This window comes from Schistocerca nitens, chromosome 9 (assembly GCF_023898315.1).
Source record: "Schistocerca nitens isolate TAMUIC-IGC-003100 chromosome 9, iqSchNite1.1, whole genome shotgun sequence".
In the NCBI taxonomy this organism is placed as follows: domain Eukaryota; kingdom Metazoa; phylum Arthropoda; class Insecta; order Orthoptera; family Acrididae; genus Schistocerca; species Schistocerca nitens.
The window spans coordinates 353,290,032-353,309,250 of NC_064622.1; the positions used below are offsets into that span (position 1 = coordinate 353,290,032).

General features: G+C 37.0%; 1 protein-coding gene across 1 annotated transcript in view; it reads right to left on the minus strand.

Annotated features, from left to right (window-relative positions):
• Positions 1-409: 409 nt before the first annotated feature.
• LOC126203883 (ankyrin repeat domain-containing protein 50-like) overlaps positions 410-19,219 on the minus strand; it is a 520,870-nt gene continuing 502,060 nt past the window's right edge. The window contains exons 26-27 of the mRNA XM_049938265.1: positions 6,842-8,206; positions 410-1,395 (exon numbers count right to left, since the gene is read on the minus strand). The gene's annotated coding sequence lies outside the window, so the exon portion shown is untranslated. The remainder of the gene's footprint in view (positions 1,396-6,841; positions 8,207-19,219) is intronic.

Consider the following 19,219-nt stretch of genomic DNA (forward strand, 5'->3'; position numbering starts at 1 on the left):
CGCAACTGAGGTTTAGTTCAGACTCTTACCGCAGGAGTGTCCAGCAGCACAGTCATTGCCCATAGCGCACGCACGGATGGTCTTTCTGCAGCTCCGAGTAGGGGGCAGCAGGAGCGCCGCTTTCCTCAAACTACAAGTGTCTTCCCGCGTATGCATATTGCCTGCTCCCAACATGATACATTCTGACGCCACCACATGATTGTCATCAATCACGCCCTGAAGCAGTGACAGCAGCAGCTACCACCACCTGATGATGTCAAGCAGTTGCATCAATGAAATATTGTGCGAGTTACACAATACGATCCGACGGCAAACTCGAGAAGCGTATTTGCAACAGGACTGTCGGAAAAGCATGAAAAATCACAATTTTGATAATAATAAAGAAAGTAATAAATACCAATCTCTGTATGAAGTTTTTATGTTTCAGCCATGACTTTTACAACACAAGGTAGTTTCTTTCTTATCTTCTCAAAGCATTGTTCCACGGAGTACATAAAGTACATAAATTACAAAATTGTTATATTTCCTCATGACTTAAATTAGCAGAAATTCAAAAGAAACAGATCAAAATTCAGTAACAAAAATAAACAACTTCAGGAAAAAAGATTTTTCCAACTAATATCAGTAATAATAATAGTAGTAGTAATACATTTGCTTGGCAGCTCATATTAATGACAAGAATACAGTAATTATGTATGTAGGCCCCTAAGCATCTCACAAAACATTCAACCTTCATTGAAAATACATTCATATTTTAAAAGTAATTTTCTTTTCTACATGTAATAGTCAATTCTTGATACATTCTTAGACCGATGTTCCAGGAATGTAATTTTTGTTAATCTTCATTATTTACTGTCATACCAATGTTAAACTTCAAAACATTACAAAAAATTATTATTGCCTTCTATTTTGATAGTCTTGTATTTATGTTGTTATTTTACACATGAAAATACAAATGTTTTTTCTGAAATAACCAGGTTAATTTTACATCGGTTTGAAGCTCCTTTCTTTTAATGCCTTATGGAAAAGGGCTTTAAGGAATATCAAATTTTGGCAAGAGAAAATTACAATAAATAATGTACAATTATTTCATACACATTCAACTGTAGGTGTAACACAATGTAATCAGGTATAAGGTTTAATTCTTATAAAAAAATCACCGATGTGGAATATACTTTATATTATGGCTATTTACATCTCTTCATAGTGAAAGTATTTGGCAAATGAAAATTCAATGATACTGGACAATTTCAGTGTCAAAATACATCAGTCTCCAACAGTACAAGAGTGTACTTCCATCAATAAATCAATGGATCTAATAGTCCATGCATTCTTCCAGCACAGTAAGATTTCTATCACCATTTTCGCAGCCCAAGCAATTTAGATCCACAGGGTCTAAAACAAACAAAGTTGTCTTGAGTTAATAAATTTGGCCACCAGTGACAGTAAAAGTAAAAATATTGTGATTGCCAGTTTAAATCAGCAAATTAAAATCATGAAAAAGAATTGGTCTTCATATCACAATCCTCCAAACAATGAAATGAGTGCTCTGGTGAAAGTAGATAACTGTTTAAGTTTTCTGAGTTTCACATCTTTTTCAAAAGTTGAGAATGTGAAGAGAGACATATTGGTGAGAATTAGGAAAGGACACACAAAATATAGTATTATGCAATCATACAGAAAGATAATAGTAACCAAAATTATGGCTGCAATACGGAAGGAAGCAAAGTATACAATACAAAAAAAAAATTAAAATGTGACATCAGTAAGGATGCTAAAATCAGATGAAAGATGACCATCCCCTGAAGCCTCATCTGTAGTCCCATTCACAGATGAACACTACATCCTCCATCTTGTCCAGAAATAAATATCCTCTGCCTCATCATCACATGGCTCACATACCCACTGAGAAGCCAGAAAATTGTGCCCACTTCATTACACAGTTCTACCTACAATTGAAACAACTGAACAACATTAGCTACTAAGGCTTTCTACCCCTCTGAACATGAAATTAGTTCACACACCCGAGCAAAGGTCTTTTCCAGAAAGTCTTAAGACTGAAGTCATTTTATTGTAGTGCAAGTGTTTTGAATTAATATTCTTCGCAATCCAAAGCTTCTTGCAGCAGTACATCATGGCAAGCATGTTTTCCATCTTTCATACATCCTCTGGAAGTGGGCAGCCACAAGGAACTTCAGGCTGCATTCTGGAGTTACTTGTACTGCTTAAACTGCCCTAAAATCATCTGAATTCTAGCAAATCTCATAGATGATATCCAAGGTCTCTATATTAGATTTAGTCAGTTCAACACAAAATTTGATGAAAATTCTAAGGTTCTCTATTTGTCACCCAAAACAGAGAAGGCATTCAGATGGTGGAGAGCAGTGTATACAGCTTTCCTTCTCGTCCCATCCAGTAAGTCTCCTCTGACCCGGGGTTCAGGGTGACTTTTCTGAACTCTCCCCATTTCCTACACCTCACCAACCCTTTCCCTTCATAATTCTTCCTTCCACTTCAACGCTTCTGCCACAAGGAGCAGCCACTGGCTCTGGAAGCTAGCAGATTGCAATAGCTTTATATGTGCGTTCTCCTGCTGCCACTTCAAGCGTAGATTATTTTATTTACATTTTGAATGCAGCTTAGGCAACATATGTGTTTTGGATTTTAAAAAGTCACATACTAAACAACATGGAAACATTTACTAATGTATGTTGTTGTTGACAGAAACTTACAGAAAAGAGGATATGGAAAAAGAAATTACAAGAGTCTGTGTCTCATTTAAGTCAACCCTGCACTTTGGCTGCCTGGCTACAAGACCAGTACGTGTCTTTCACAAATCATTGGAGCAAAGCAGATGACAAATGACTGACACTGCATCCCAACACATGTGAAAGTCCATAAGATTGTACAAGGTGCCTCCAGTGAACATTGACACAATGGTCAATGCTTTGAATTCACATTTGAGAGAATGGGAACCAGAATTCCTGTCCGGTTAATGAGATTTGGGTTCCCCTAAACAGAATACTGCACTGATCCCTCTGAAAAGGCCATGACCAATTTTTCTCCCTATGCCTTGTCCATTCCCTGCTTGTGCCGTATCCTTAATGTCTACCCATTGGCACAACATTAAACCCCAATCCTATTTTCACTCTTTTTGTTAAATTACTAGAAATATCCTCTCCAAGTAGAGTTCCACTTCTGAATTCTACTTGTTCACATGGCTGGGAAGTACACTTCTCATCATGGCTGTGGGAGTGTGTGTGTGGGTGGTTATGCATGTCAATGTGTGTACTTTTGCTAGAAAACAGAGTAAGAGCTTAAAATCTGATATGAATTTTCTGTTACATGTTTCTAGGCTCCACTTATCAGTCCATTATAGGTGAGTGGTTGCCTTACCCTTATTTTATGTATTGTTCCATTCTGGAATTTCCATCATTGTTCTACACTGAAGAAAGACTGCTTCATGAACTCTGAGGAAGAGAGAGTAAATACAATGAACAAGGTGTATACACTGACAAGGAAAAAAATGCTTGGATTTTTCTTGGATTCCCAATTAAAAATGCACTTTTTCTGTGTTAAGTGAGAGGATACTTTCCCTCAGAACTGTGAGGCATACAAATCCTTTGAATGGTTAAGGTTTTGTACATTGGTGTATAACTTCTTCCTAGCACTTTAGAAAAGGAAACTTAAGAGAAAAAAAAGAACAACACATTTTTGGAAGGATCTTTGATGTGCAGCAACATGTACACTGCATATTTTTGTATAATGAAAGTATAAATTTGAATTCCACCAAACACAGCACCTTAGTTTCTGAAGCATTGAAATCAATATTGTGATATGCTTTTGTGAGCCAATCATAGTTCATGTCATGTGATCTCACCGCCAGATGACAGCAGATATTCAGAGCATAGGACATGTGATGTAGTCAACTGTTAAGTAGCACAAGCACACAAATAGAAAATGTTAAGGTTTAAATTAATATACACAGAGTAGCTATAAGAAGAGACAAGCTTTCACATATACTATTAGTATTTCTTTGCATGTGTTACATGTTAAGATACATCACACCAATGTTCCAGTAAAATTTTAAATAATGTCATAAATGTTCAGTCTTCTGGGCACAAAATTCTTCTAAGTGGCTGGTCCTCAAAGTGTCAAGTTTTAAATGAGAGTCAAATGCTCTGTGATATAAGAAATTCATTGCCCATCTCACACGTAACATAATTCATCATGCGTAAAAGAAAATTTACTTTGAAAGTAAGGCTTTCCAAACCACCCTTCACAATATTTTCTCATGACCTGTTAGAAATAAGTTTATTCAGCAGTTGCCAGAGAGCACCAGAAAACAGGTGTTATCACACATGCACAGCTACAATGAGGCAGGAAGCCCATATGTTATACATATATAGCATTAAGAGGTCTCTCACTACGCCACAGAAAAACACTTAACAACATCAGAGGACACTGCAAAAGCATTGAATTTCATAAATCATACTAAAACGCATAATTCAGATTAAAGTGCACATTTGTATGTTCAGATTCAGGCTGAAGTAGGCCCCAACCTGATATTAAGCTTTTCGGCACGCAAATTTTCTCGGTGTATCAATATTGTATTACCTCATATTAGGTTCTTTATTATGGCATAATGCCATATGCGCAAAAGATTAAAATGTGCACTTGAAATTACGTGAACAGCTGAAAGTAGCCAATAGTGTGGCTTTGTTTCAAATAAATAGACTGCCTCTGTGAAAAGATTAAAGAAAGCCAAATTTCTTTATCAGACTGACAAAAATAACTTCAATGTTCTGCAGGACGATTAATGTTTGATTGCTGAAAATGTGGAAATAGAATAAAATCAGAAAACCAAAACCAATACACATTTTAGCTTTCCGTAATTATGTGAATGTATTTTAATTCACTTCACAGCTCCTGGCCACAGTTCATTTTGTTTTCATTTGATGTGAGAGCTATAAATGAAGAAGAAACAACAAAATCACTAGACAGACACAGGTCACAAGGAAACTACCCCCCATCCCTACTCCAAGTCACACTGCTCTGCACGTGTGAATCTGGCAGCTTCGGTGCGCCAAAAAATTTTTTGAGGTAGCCAGAAGCAGGAAAAGCTACTGCTCATACGCGACTCAACTGCATACACACATGAGCCCTGGAAACTGCTCAAATGAATATACTGTAAACAGTTGTGACTTCACACTCACGGGAAGCTGTTTGTTGTTATGTTACATAGTCTTCATCCTGAAGCCTTTGACACAGTTTGCTGTTGGTAGACACTTGTGTGTTCACTGTGTTTTGTTGTTGTAAATGGCACATTTCCTTTTGCAACTTAAGTTTTATTTTGGTTTTTCCTCTCGTTTATGTTTTATTTCTGCAGCATTATTCTGCAGTAGCGAGATACAGTAAAATTCTTTATTAGAATATCAGTTCTTAACAGTAAAAATTACAAAAATTTAACAGAAAACAAACAGTGAAAAATTTCTGGAATCCTAATAATAATAATAATAATAATAATCCAGGTTTTCTCCTGGATGAAAAAGTTCCTGCATTTTTCTCGGTTGTCCTGGGGCATATACACCGTGAATGAAGCGACTGAAGACATTTTTGATAAACAGTTCCCCAAGTGTTTTGACCAGCTGCCTAGAGTGTGTGGATGAAGAAGAGGAGGAATACTGAAAGGAAGCTTTTTTACCAATTCCATGACTTTTTAATTGACATAAAAATGTTAAAGATTATCATTATAAGAGTGATGCAGAGCTCTCACTTGATGATTACTGATCTTGTATATTAAGCCCACCATTTATTTTATCAGTCCAATAAGGACTCACTACTTAACAGAGTACGTGAATAAGACACACTGCAAAAGGCACCTAGATAGCACTCCAAAACACTTTCACATGGCCTATCACATATTAACAGATGCATACTATTTCACCGTTACAGCACTGAGAATGCATCTGCTAGTTATGAAAAAAATATAATGAATGCTGGCATTGTGTGTCCAGCATGGCGCCATGTAGATGCACAGACATGTGTGGATAAGGGTACATGCACATGTGTTTTCTGTATGTATCTGTACTCTAGCTCAAGAAAGGATTATTCCCAAAGCTAACAAGTTTTCTTTCTTTTTTGTGTGAGCCTGTCCATGACTCAATGCTTTTGCTTTTCAGTGAGTATTCTCCTCCACTCCTAAAGTATAAACAATGGCATATCACATAAATTTGAGTTTACCAAAATAGTGAGGGTACTGCGCATGTGTCACTGGTAACTTAGCTAGGCAAGGATTAGATAATGAACTCCCAATTGTCTTGAAAGCATCACACTAGCACTCACTTGAAATAATTTTACAAAACTGCAAACAACCTAATATTTAGATACCCCTTTCTAGATATGACTAACAAAAAATGGTTCAAATGGCTCTGAGCACTATGGGACTTAACATCTATGGTCATCAGTCCCCTAGAACTTAGAACTACTTAAACCTAACTAACCTAAGGACATCACACAACACCCAGTCATCACGAGGCAGAGAAAATCCCTGGCCCCACCAGGAATCGAACCCGGGAACCCGGGCGCGGGAAGCGAGAACGCTACCATGCGACCACGAGCTGCGGACTATGACTAACAATGTGGAACTTTGCTTACTAACTGATCACTGTGCACATGTGTGTTCTAGTGTAATTACCATCAACTGTAATCAACACTGATATCAATGAAAGATAAATTTCTAACCTATTAAACAGGAAATAAAAAAAATTAACAGTCTGCCCAAAACTAGATGTTCCTTTAAGCCTACATATAATTCAGTAAAATATAACTTTATACTTACAAAGCTTAGTTGGGCTCTAGCTTCCAACAGCATCTCAAGCTGCGAAAATTGTGCAAGAAGCTGTCCAATTTTTCTGAATGTTTTCTCCACAGTGAGTCATCTCTTTATACAAAATTTCTTTTACTGACTTCCATTTGACATTAATTACTGGAGCTTTAGATGGTTCCTCAGATTCTAGTAATGCTTGAGAAGAATACATGTATTTTATAGCTTCTTAAATGGCACTTCAGCACTTTTTAATCACAATGTCAGCAGTGTTCCTTGATATAAAGAACATGTATTTCTATAAAAGAATGAGATCAATTGTATATTCAACCACAAATAAATAAGATGTGCTTAACATTTATGTTTTTCAATTACATTTGGCTTTCTCAAATATATGCAACACTATCAATTATACACTGTGCTAACAATAGTCTATATATAGTTTTTTACACAACTCCTTTAATTGTCTCTGAAAATTTAAAGTAAATAACAGTTCTAATTCTTAACAGATATTTGTCTTTTAAATTCTATACATGTATACTAAACTTTATCACATGGTATCTGGATTAGGTGTAACATCTACTAACACCAAATAAGAGCTGAAAACATTTATCACAATTCCAGGAAAATGAAAATTAGCAAAGAAGGACCGACATCAAATACACAGACATAAAAGGCATTTAAAACATTATTTGTACAATAAATAACACGAAACACAAAATTACTATCATTATTAGATGTCTATTTACAGTGGCAAACTACAAGCTAATTTAGGAAATCATTCTCCTGATTTCAATTATGAAACTGCACTTGGATCACTGAGATTATATACATATTCAACTGATGTCAGTGGTCCAATGAAAAATGAATAGTGGGGTAAATATTAACTGACCATCAGCTCAGACACTTAGGAACCTATGAGACTGTGTTATATATTAGACCAATGAGTATTCATACCCATTTACTTCTAAAAAAAATGCCCAGTCAACACCAAGATCTGCAAGTTTCTTACTCTCAGATTGCTCCTTACATACTGAAGTTCATGTGGCAAAGCTTATTTCACACTAAACCCAGTTTTAAGTCTTCTAAACACAGCTTAAAAACTACGCTTGCAAAACGACATCTACAAAATAATGACTATTGTGCTGTACAAATAAGAAACACTCTTAAAGAGAGCTCACAACAGATTTGATTTTACTTAAACATAGACCAGTTTAAATTACTCTTGATAAAAATACAAAACAAAGGTTTGCTGTTATTTACATTCACACTCTAGATAAACACTTCCCTGTCTACAAAGAATATGGCATTGACAAGAGGTCACATATTATGTATTTTATATATCCTCTTCTTTCACAGAAAGCTGGGATCACCAATCATCTGCAAAAGATTGAAAAAGTCATTAATAATTGTATACTACATAAGACATCACAGCATCATTATTAAAGTAAAATTTAAATAGATGGGAAACTACTAACACTTGTTCAGAGTTCTCAGTGTATACCAATGTTCAATTAATTTTGTATCTTGAAATATTATTTTACACCTGAGTATCAATATATAATATTCTCCGAATCTACGGAAAAGTCAAGTTGATTTGCTATAAAATCCATCACAGAATCTACCTCAAAAAAGCAAACATTGCATTCTTCATTGCTTGATACTCTATGGACATCTGTGGGGAATACTATCCTTAAATCAAAGAAACAAGCAACTGAGGAAATTCAGGAAAAGTAAAGTAATATTACTCAGCGCAGAGATAATAACACAGCTGTGCCATACAAAAAGGCTCTTTTATATCAGCTAAATCATTGTGAAAAGGATAGGACATTACAGAACACTTTACAGGTGAATTAAGAAGGAGAATGCATTTTCAGCAACATTAAATGATAATTTTTTGAAAGATTTCATGATGCCTTCAGCTGCCATTCTCTTTATTTCATGTATCATTGTATAATTTTGGCCTTAGGCCATTTCCAAGTATCTAAAACCAAAGCATTATACATCAGAGACAGTTACACTTGTGATTTTGATGTAGGAACAGAGACATTAGTTACACTTGTGATTTTGATGTAGGAACAAGTCATATCTGTAGATATACTAGGCACATGATAATTTACTTTATGGATGAGTTTTTAGTAGTAAATTATGCCATTATGTCGTTGTTCCTATGATTCCATGTTATGCTCATAAAATAAATCCGAGCTGTTTTATACTATTTTAGAAGCACGTTACTTTCGAGCAGTTGTTGCAAAGGTCTTTGATATAAGGAAGATTATAATTATTTTATGGAAATTTGTTAATTAACCTGCATATGCTTTTGTTGTCAAATATATTTAACTATTGTTCATCATTGGTGTAAATATGTCTGTAAGCAATTTCTTTAAAATAATTTGCAAAAATTTGTTGTTTTATTGTGGTAGCATGTAATTTTCATTTTTGAATAGTTGGTACAAAGGTCTTATATATGAAAATTACAAGACGCTGCAAGTTTTCCATTATGGGACCTGGAAATAATTACTATGTTCATGGCAAAAGGCCTTGGTTGATATGCTACAGATAATATAAAGAAACATGAAAAAGCAAAAAAAAAAAAAAAAAAGACACACTTGCAAATTATTACATTTTGAGAACCATAGATATCAATGTTAAATCCCACATTCTAACCTGCGAAATGTTTAAGGAAATGTTACAAATATATCAGAAGACTACAGACCAACAGAAGACTCAATACTGTACACGGAGAGTTCTATAACTTTGAATACAACAGAACTCTTGATACAATGTCCAATATTGATAAAGTGCAAACCATAGCATTCATGTCTTACTGCCTGGCACAGAATATTGACAAAATAGCACTGATCTCAAAACTGCCTGACAAATACAAACTTTTGGAAGTGCTTGGGACTCATTAGTAAGGAGGAGTAAGCATTGGGAAACCCGAAATAAAGACTTCAAGAAGAAGAAAAAGATAAAATGAATAAAAATAAAGAAGAAATATGTTTTCCATTCAAAGCCACAGATTACAAGAAGAAAGGTCAAAATAAGAAAAACGATAAATCTGCAAAGTGCTTTGGATGTGGAAGTTCAGGTCACCATGCAAGCAACCGTAAAAAGAAGCATTGTGGTGACATGAACAAAATACAGTGTTCTACATGTGGAAAATATCATCTGGGAGAGTGTTGGGCAACAAACAAACTACCCCTATCTAAAAAAACAGAAATCATTCAACTGAAAAATGTTACTAAAAAGGGGAACGTGAGAAGATGAAGAAATCATCAAAGACATTTTTTCTTTTAGAAGTATTTGTGACAGTAAAAGAAGAGAGTAAGACTCATAAAATAGATACCAAGTTTGTTGTTGACAGTGGAAGTAATGAGCACATGTCACAGAAAAGGAAAATTATATCAAATGTCAAGAGCTGCAAAGATACTAAAATTAAGATTGCAAATAGAAAGTTCATGTGTTTTAATCTTGCTGCTGAGTTTGCATCACGACAGCTGTTGTTGAAAAATGTGTCCCATCTCCCTGAATTGTCAAAAATTTTACTGCCAGCAAATGCCATTTCCGAAAAAGGAGGAGTGGCAATATTTGACAAGCAAAAGATGAAGATTGTGAAAGATGGAGAGGTTATTTTGGAGGGCAACAAATCAGAAAATGGACTGCACATACTGACATAAGAAGTGACCATAAAAATAACCACCAATGATACAAAAGAAGAAAACCATTCAGCAGCACAAAAAAACTATGACGCCTGAATTTCAATTACCTGAAGAAAATATCAGAACTGTTAAAAGGTGTAGACAAAATTGTGTTGGAAGAGGACATGCCTTGTAAATATGTGTCATGGCAAAGCAAGTAATAAAATAATTCAACACTGTGCATTGCAGAGAAACAAGCAAGATCTCTTGAGATTATTCACACTGATGAATGTGGTAAGGAAAACCCAACAACATATCTCAATGAAGGATATTTTTTAACGTGTCCATTATACACATTTCTTAAAAGTTTATCTTCTGCACACAAAAGATGAAATGGAAGACCACATCAGAAAAGATGTAAATGAGAGTTAAGCTCATTTCAATCTGAAGACATAAAAAATAAAATGTGACAGAGGAGGAGAGTACAGCAGCACTGACTTCAAAGAAAGGTGTAAAAAGAAAGGTATAATGTTTGACTACATTATTAAATAATTTCCTCAACTGTATGGTAAGGAAGAAAGAATAAACCTTAATACCACAAATAAAGTAAGGGCCATATTGTTTGATTCAAAAATCGGAAACAAAATGTGGGGTTTTGCTGTTCTGACTGCAGCTTATCTCATGAACAGAAGTTCTTGTACAGCTGTTGATGTGACTCCAGCTCACATGTGGTAGGGTAGAAGATCAAATTTGTAAAGACTGGATATTTTTGGATCTCTGGTGTTCACAAAATAACTTGGGTATTTAAAAGAACTGAATGTAAGAGGTGAATGAGATGTTCTTGTAGGATGGGTATGTCATATGGCGTCCTAAGATTGGAAAATTTTCTGAAGCAAGCGATGCTGAGTGTATTCACCAATATGAAGACAAAAATGAGGAAACAAAAGAAGAAGGAACAAATGTAGCTGTAGAAATCCAAATTTTTGAAGAACTATATGAAAGAAGAAAAGAACCACAAGAACAAAGAGAAAAACCAAGAGAAAGAAGAGGCCATGTGGCCTCAGCAGCCAGAGACTGCGAGCATGTGAGTCTGAGTTGTGCTTGCGTGGATGTGTGTGCATGTTCTACATCCAATGAAGGCCTTGTTGGCCAAAAGCTCATTTTCTGACAGTCTTTTTGTTGTACCTATCTGTGACTCAGCATCTCCACTATATGGTGAGTATCAACTATCCTTTTTGCCCCTCCTTTTTCATAATATTGTTGGTAAGTCAAACTGCAACCATGGACAGTGTTTTGATATTTGAACTCACTACTGTTGAGTTTATGATGGAAAAAGAAGAGCAGGAACGAAAATCGAAATATCCAGAATGGATTACAGACCTCAGATATTTTGACGAGCACAGTTCAGTTTCCTAAGCTCATGCTGGCCGTTTGCCATTCCAGTGGAAAGCACCTCCGAGCATATGCAGATGTAACTGATTGACCTGCAAGGGAATTCCCATTTTAATGGCAAGTTCTTTTATGTAAAAAGTGTCCATGACATCTCCATTGCTTTCCTCAGGTAGTTTTCCAAAATCTCCTTAATGAGGTTGCAAACGTGCTACAATATTTTGATCAACAAATTTCTGTGAAAGACCTTATTTCAACTATGAAACTATGAGGGCAAATCAGACAGTCTTTGCCCCTCCTTTTTAGCCAAATTATGGCTGTATATGTAAAGTCAACATATTCATTCCCAGCTTTGGATCCTTCTTGGTTTGTGCAAGCCTTATCAGCTGGTAACTCCACTGCATGGAACTGCTGTCAGTTGTTAAAGATGATGGTTGTGCTTCACGTATCCACAGCATTAGAGCAACAAAGTTTGATTCATTTTCTATGAGGCAAGGTATGAACGCACTTCGAGATCTAAGGGAAATTCAGCCCACATATGGGGGAAACTGTCTGACTGAGAACTGTGAGATCATGGTGTTGTAAGTTCGACACAGTCCGTAAAGTCTTCAATGACAATGAGTGGTCCACGAGCTCGTGTTCGTCACTGACTGATGACAACACTTCCCTTGTAAATGCAATGGTGACAGAAGATCAGCATGTGCACATCACGGACATTTCCTGGGAGTTCAGCATATCATATGGGAGTGCTTACTTCATCGTTCATGGCCCTTAGGGTACCAGAAAGTTTCATCTCGGTGGGTGCCTCAGCTGTTGGATGACATGATGAAAGGCAAGTGAATGATGTCTTCACTGAATCATCTGGAATGGTATTCCAAGGAAGGTGAAGATTTCCTGGACTGCACTGCTACTGATGATGAAACATGGATACTGCACTACATGCCAGAATCCAAGCAGCAGAGCACAGTATGTAAACATCTGGATTCACCTGTGACAAAGAAATTTCTATACGGTGCCATCTTTTGGGAAAGTGATGTTAATAGCCTCCTGGTATAATTGTGGGCAACTCCAACTGGATTTCATGCCACAAAATGCAACAATCAATGTTGACAGTTATCGTTCCACACTGTCGTGTCTGAGAGCTGCTATCAGACGAAGGCACTGATGGATTCTCAATGTGGACAATGTGATTCTGCTCCACGAGAATGCGAGACAACATATGGCAATCAGAACTGCTGAAAATCTCTGAGCATTTCACTGGGAGATTCTGGACCACCCACCACACAGCCCAGACCTCGCCACTAGTGATTAATCATACTTTTGAGAAGTTCCTGGCAGGACAGTGATCCACAAGTAATGATGAACACAAGACATAAGTCCAACAATGGTTTCATAGTCAGCTGGATGAATTTTACCACAGGGGCACCTCAAATTTAGTGCTATGATGGAACAAATACATAAACTAATGCGGGGACTATGTGAAAAAATAATGTAACGTACATGGAATAGGATGTGTATTTGCCATTACCTGCATGTACCTTACTTTGGCTCATAAAAAATAGGGGCAAAGACTTTCTGATTTGCCCTCATAAATGAGTCGTGATTACATGGCAACTTGAGTGTGAAAACCTGTGAAACTGTTCACATGTCAACAGTTTGTACCATATAAAAATCATGTATTCAGTGCACCAAAAATAATTAAATAATATTGAAAATTTATTTTGTATGTGATCTATGTTGTTGAGAAATGTGGAATATAAAACCAAGTGGTATGCAGTGTGATTCCTCTGCCATTTAAAAGCATCACATTCACAGTTTCCCCGTCTTCCCCCTCCTCATGCTCAGACACTGTGTCATGGCGTTGGGGTAGATGTGGATTAAAGCTGAGTGCTATGACACCTTTATCAGGTATTGCCCACGAGCTGAAATCCTGACTGCTCTTGATGTAAAAGAAAAGTCTTCGTGGGATTTCCAGAAGGATACAAGGCACCTGAGAAAATTAGCCTGCTCAAGAAGGCACTTTATGGTTTGAATTAAGTTTCTCTGAATAAGAAACTGAATTAGTTTCTTAAGAATGAAAAACCCATCCAACTGAAATCCAACTATTGTGCTTACAAATCAGATACTGAGAAGAAATTACACATTGACAATGGGTTTCTATTTGGAGAAGACATCTGTCAAATGCAAAAGTCTTGCAACAAGTGGAGAAAATTTTTGACATTAGAGCTGATGAAGAACAGACAATTTATCTTGGCCTTGAGATAAAAAGAATGAAAGAAAGTACTTATATTCACCAAGAAAAATATGCTAAAGAAGTGATGAAAATGTATATAATAAATATTCAAAAACTATGACAACTCCAATTTCATGGCAAGGAAAAACTGAAGAAATCAGGGCAGCAAAGTCAAATGTTCCATATTGTAAAGTGATAAGCAGTTTTTTTTTTGTATTTAGCATGTAAAACCAGATTAGACTTGGCATATATAGCAAACTATGAAAGCAGATCAATGAGTAATCCAAATCATTCAGATATCCAAAATCGGGATGAGTACTTTAAGGTACCTAAATTCAGCGACAGGGGTTGAAATATTCAACTTGTCAGAAAAAACAAGTACAAGAATAATTGGCTTACTGTGATGCACATTTCACAGGTGACAGGGAAGATAGAAAAAACACTACAAGTTATGTATTTCTGAACAATAATGTTCCAATCACTTGGTGCTGCAAGAAACAGTGTGTTGTTGCACTATCTACTACTGAAGCAGAATATGTATCTGCAGCACAAATGTCAAGAGATGAAAGTTCTGAAGTGTTTCATGGAACAACTGCTGAATAAAAACAGGAAAATTACACTCTGTGTGGACAACCAATGTGCAACAGCAATGATGAAATATAGTCAAACGTCAAGAAGAAGTAAGCACGTTGATGTGAAGTATCATTTCAGCAGTGATGAACTAAATCACAGCTTGTTTAACTTACAATACTGCCAAACTCGAGAACAACTTGCTGATATTCTAACTAAATTTCTCCAGGGTAGTGCTTTTAAAAGACTGAAAGAAAAGTTTATGTTTAATTGAAATTAAAATCTTTTGTTTGCTTTTATTAATTCAGAGACTATGGTCAGAACTGTTTTGTGAAATATCATACACTTTTGTTTAAGGGAATGTGTTGGATTTACAAAGATCCTACTAAAGAAAACAATCTGTATGTATTAATGTAAGATCTCTATTGGTTGCTATTTACAATAATGGATGAAGACTCATTTCTTTTTAGTCTTGTGGCTTTCTGTACTCTCTTAAAATAAAATAAGAATCTCCCCAGAATTTTCTATGTTATCCTGAGTCATAGATTTCATAATGAGAAAAACTAAGGACAAATCCAACATGGGCATAAACTGGAATGAGTAATCTAGGCTTACCACATCTGTATTTTTCTGATAATACTGTTCTTCTGGTGGAAATTTAAAAAAATAATGATTACCAAGCTGGGTGGAATGGCCAGTTCTGTTCAGTCAAAAATAAATGACTATAACTCAAACACAAAGTGTACAAAAGGTGGATATCTATTTACTCAAATTATAGTGGAACAGAAAGTACAAGATGCTAACTGATCTGCGTATCTCAGCAATGGTGGGTATATAGAAGCCAATTTTAGCAGCAGAAATGAGTAAGCTTTCGCAGACTTCCAATGAATATCATCCATATGGCTAATAAACTCTTCAAGTATGTCCACAAAACTCTGGTTGTACTCCTCCACCATCCTACCAAAGGCCACAAACATATGTGGGGCCTCGAAAATGTCAGTAAATTCAACACACACACTCTCAATGTTTTCCACCAATGTTGTTTGTTAATAATTTTGAAAGTCAGTTATTATAACCACATTTCATATGATGAAGTGCTGAGAATAAGTGGTCTATACAGCCTGCACAAAATCATTGCTGAAAGAATACTGAAGCTTGCTGGGCATGCTCACTACATGAAAGATGGAAGAATCTCCAAATAAGCATTGTTGTGGAAACCAACAGATGGATACAGAAGCAGAAGAATACTTTGTAGCATTGGAAATGAACTATTGCAAAAGATCTCCCACCCATGGACACAAAATGAGAGGAAGCTGAAAATGCAGCAACTGATTGAGTTTGCAGGAGGAAACTTTTCATCTGATGTGCTACTTGGCATTAGAGGAACTAATTCTTAGTAAGTACTCAGTTACATGTTCAGTTATTTGGCAAGTAACAACATAGTAAGATCACAACAGTTAAGGTGAAATTAGGTCAAGGGCACTTCAGTCAAAGCTACTAAACAGTTGTGTTTGGTGCTTGTAAAACATGCTGATGGATGAGAACTGGGTGTAAAGATAAACTTAAACTTGCAACATTTCTCCAACAAATTATAATGGTACACAATTTAAAATACACCCTTAATTAAGCACAAAGAAGAGAACTATTCATATAGACTTATACAAGCATGACACTTACAGGTGGAATGTTGACAGCTACAAGTGAAAACAGTCTGAAACACAATCCTTAAATTCTGACACTAGAATTTCTGTTTTTAACAGAGGATTCATTTGGGGATGTCTTTGCTTACAACTACTTTAAAAACAGTATATGGTTATATAAAAGTATATGGTTATATAACTTTCCAGAGTTTCTTAACCTCGAACCTCTTCGTCATTCCTAAAATCCCTCAACATGCAAGCTAGCCTTTCACCTGCAGAAAGAACCACGAACGTCGTTTACAACTGTTTTGAAAACATCACCCCTGAATGACAAGATGAGCAGTATATGGTTGTATAAAAATAATCTCTTCCTGTTAACTTCCCAGAATTTCTTAACCTCAAACCTCATTGTCGTTCCTCAAAACCCTCAACATGCAAGCTAACCTTACATTTGCAGAAAGAACCACAATCCACCTACTAAAACTGATCCCAACCTTATAATCCTACCTGCTGACACAGGCTCTACTAGTGTTGTTTGGAACCACAAGGATTACTTGGTGGAAGGATTTGTAGGTGTCAGATTCATTCACATCCAAACACTGCCACAGTGACCCCATTCCAGAAGTCCAACAGGATCTCCAGTCTCTCCTCAAATCCCTATGTCGATCCCAGAACCTCTCCCTGGATTACACCTCTCTCCTCAGATCTACAATTCCCCATACTCCTATCTTCTACATGATTCCTAAAGTCCATAAACCCAACCACCTAGAGTGCCCCATTGTGGCCAGTTACTATGCCCATACCGAGAGAATCTCTGCTCTCATAGATCAACACCTTTAGCCTATTACCCACAACCTACCCTCCTATATAAAAGATACAAACCATTTCCTCCACAGACTCCCCACAGTTCCTGTTCCTTTACCACAAGATGCCCTGCTTGTCACTACTTACAACACCTCTCTTTACACTATCATCCTTAATGCCCATGGCCTTTGCCACTATCTAACACTACCTGTACCAATGCCTGATGGATTCCAAACCTACAACCTGCTTCCTGGTCACCATGGCCAACTATATCCTCAACCACAAATGAAGGTATCACCTACAAATAAACCCAGAGTGTGGCATTGGTCGGCCACATGGCACCATCCTATGCCAGTCTCTCTGCAGGTCATCTAGAGGAATCCTTCCCATTCACTCAGAATTCCAAACTCCTCACCTGGTTCAGATTCACTGATGACATCTTTGTGGTCTGGGCCAAGGGTGAGGACAGACAGATTATCGACTTTCCTCCAGAACCTCAAAACCCCATTTGCTTAACCTGGTCCTCCTCAACCCAACAAGCCACCTTATCCTTCCCACACCTCTCACAGTGATATTCCAGCACCCACCAAACCTACACAATAGCCTTGTCCATCCCTATTCAACCACTGCTCCCAACCCCTTGCCTCATAGCTCAGATCCCTGTAATAGACCTCGATGTAAGACCTGTTCCATATACCCTCCCAACACCATCTACTCCAGTCCAATCACAACTATCACCTATGACATCAATGGCAGGTCTACCTGTGAAACCAGTCCTGCGATCTACAAGCTATGCTGCAACTATTATTCTGCATTCTAAATGGGCATTGCATCAAACAAGTTGCCTGTCTGCATGAATGGACACTGACAAACTGTGACCAAGAAACAGCTCGACCATCCAGTTGTTGAGCACACTGCCCGGCACAATGTTCTTCATTTCAATGACTGCTTCACAACCTGTACCATCTGGATCCTTCTCATCACCAAACTGCCCAGCTGGGAACTATCCCTGCAATATAGGCTACATTCCTGTAACCCTCCTTGCCTCAATCTTCATTAGTCACTGTACTTCACCCAGCTATCCCCTTCCTTGTTCCCACTCCAGAACTGCACAGCCTTCTATTCCACCAACACTCCCACAGTCTTTTTACTTCTCTCCTTTTCCGCTCCTGCCCCTGTCCAACCTCCCGACTGCACCTAGCAACCCAAGTGCATTACTGGCCACTCCCACAAGCAGCATTACACCCACCCCCACCCCAAACCCTGATATCCCCCCCCCCCCTCCAGCCTCTTGCTTACTCCCATCATGCGTTGTTGCTCGTAGTCTGGCCTCAGCAGCCACAGACACTGGTCATGTGTGTGTGTGTGTGTGTGTGTGTGTGTGTGTGTGTGTGTGTGTAGTCTAATTCAGAAGAAGGTCTTTTGGCCAAAACCTTACTTGTTTAGCAGTCTGTGTGTTGTGCCTGTCTGTGACTTGGCATCTCTACTATGTGGCGAGTAGCAGTCTATCCTTTTCGTAATACTGTCATTACTCCATCCCAGATTTTCCATCGCTTAGTTATATCATCAGTAGGGTTCAACTAAACATGCAGTAAAAAATGACAAAATATGTACTTATAATATGGGCTTAAAAATATAAAATATGGAAAAATTATGGAGACAAAAAACTACAATTTTCAAATAAACCACGCTTTATTACACCAAAAACAAACAATTTTATGCTTCTCCAGTTTCATGCGCTTTTTTTTTTTTCTTCAAAATTAAAACTATTTCTGTTTGAACAGAAGAATTGTATTGACAAAGATCTTTGAAACTGCAGGATGTGACTGGAGCAAACTTAAATTTGGACAATTCTGGAACTGAGTATGGGACATGAAGTTCATCATCTATTCTTCCATACAGCATACTGTTAATTTTGTCAGCAGATTAAGACCTTTATTTTTCTCAAGTGCCTAGTTCAATTTTTCCTTTACCAACTCAGCAATGGATCCTTCTGCTTTGCTAATTTTCATTTTTATGCCTTCGATAATCTTTACATTATGTCCATTATAATTATCTGGGCTGTTTTGCTGTGGTCGGTTGATGAATTCTGTGTCAATTCCCAACGTTTCGTCTC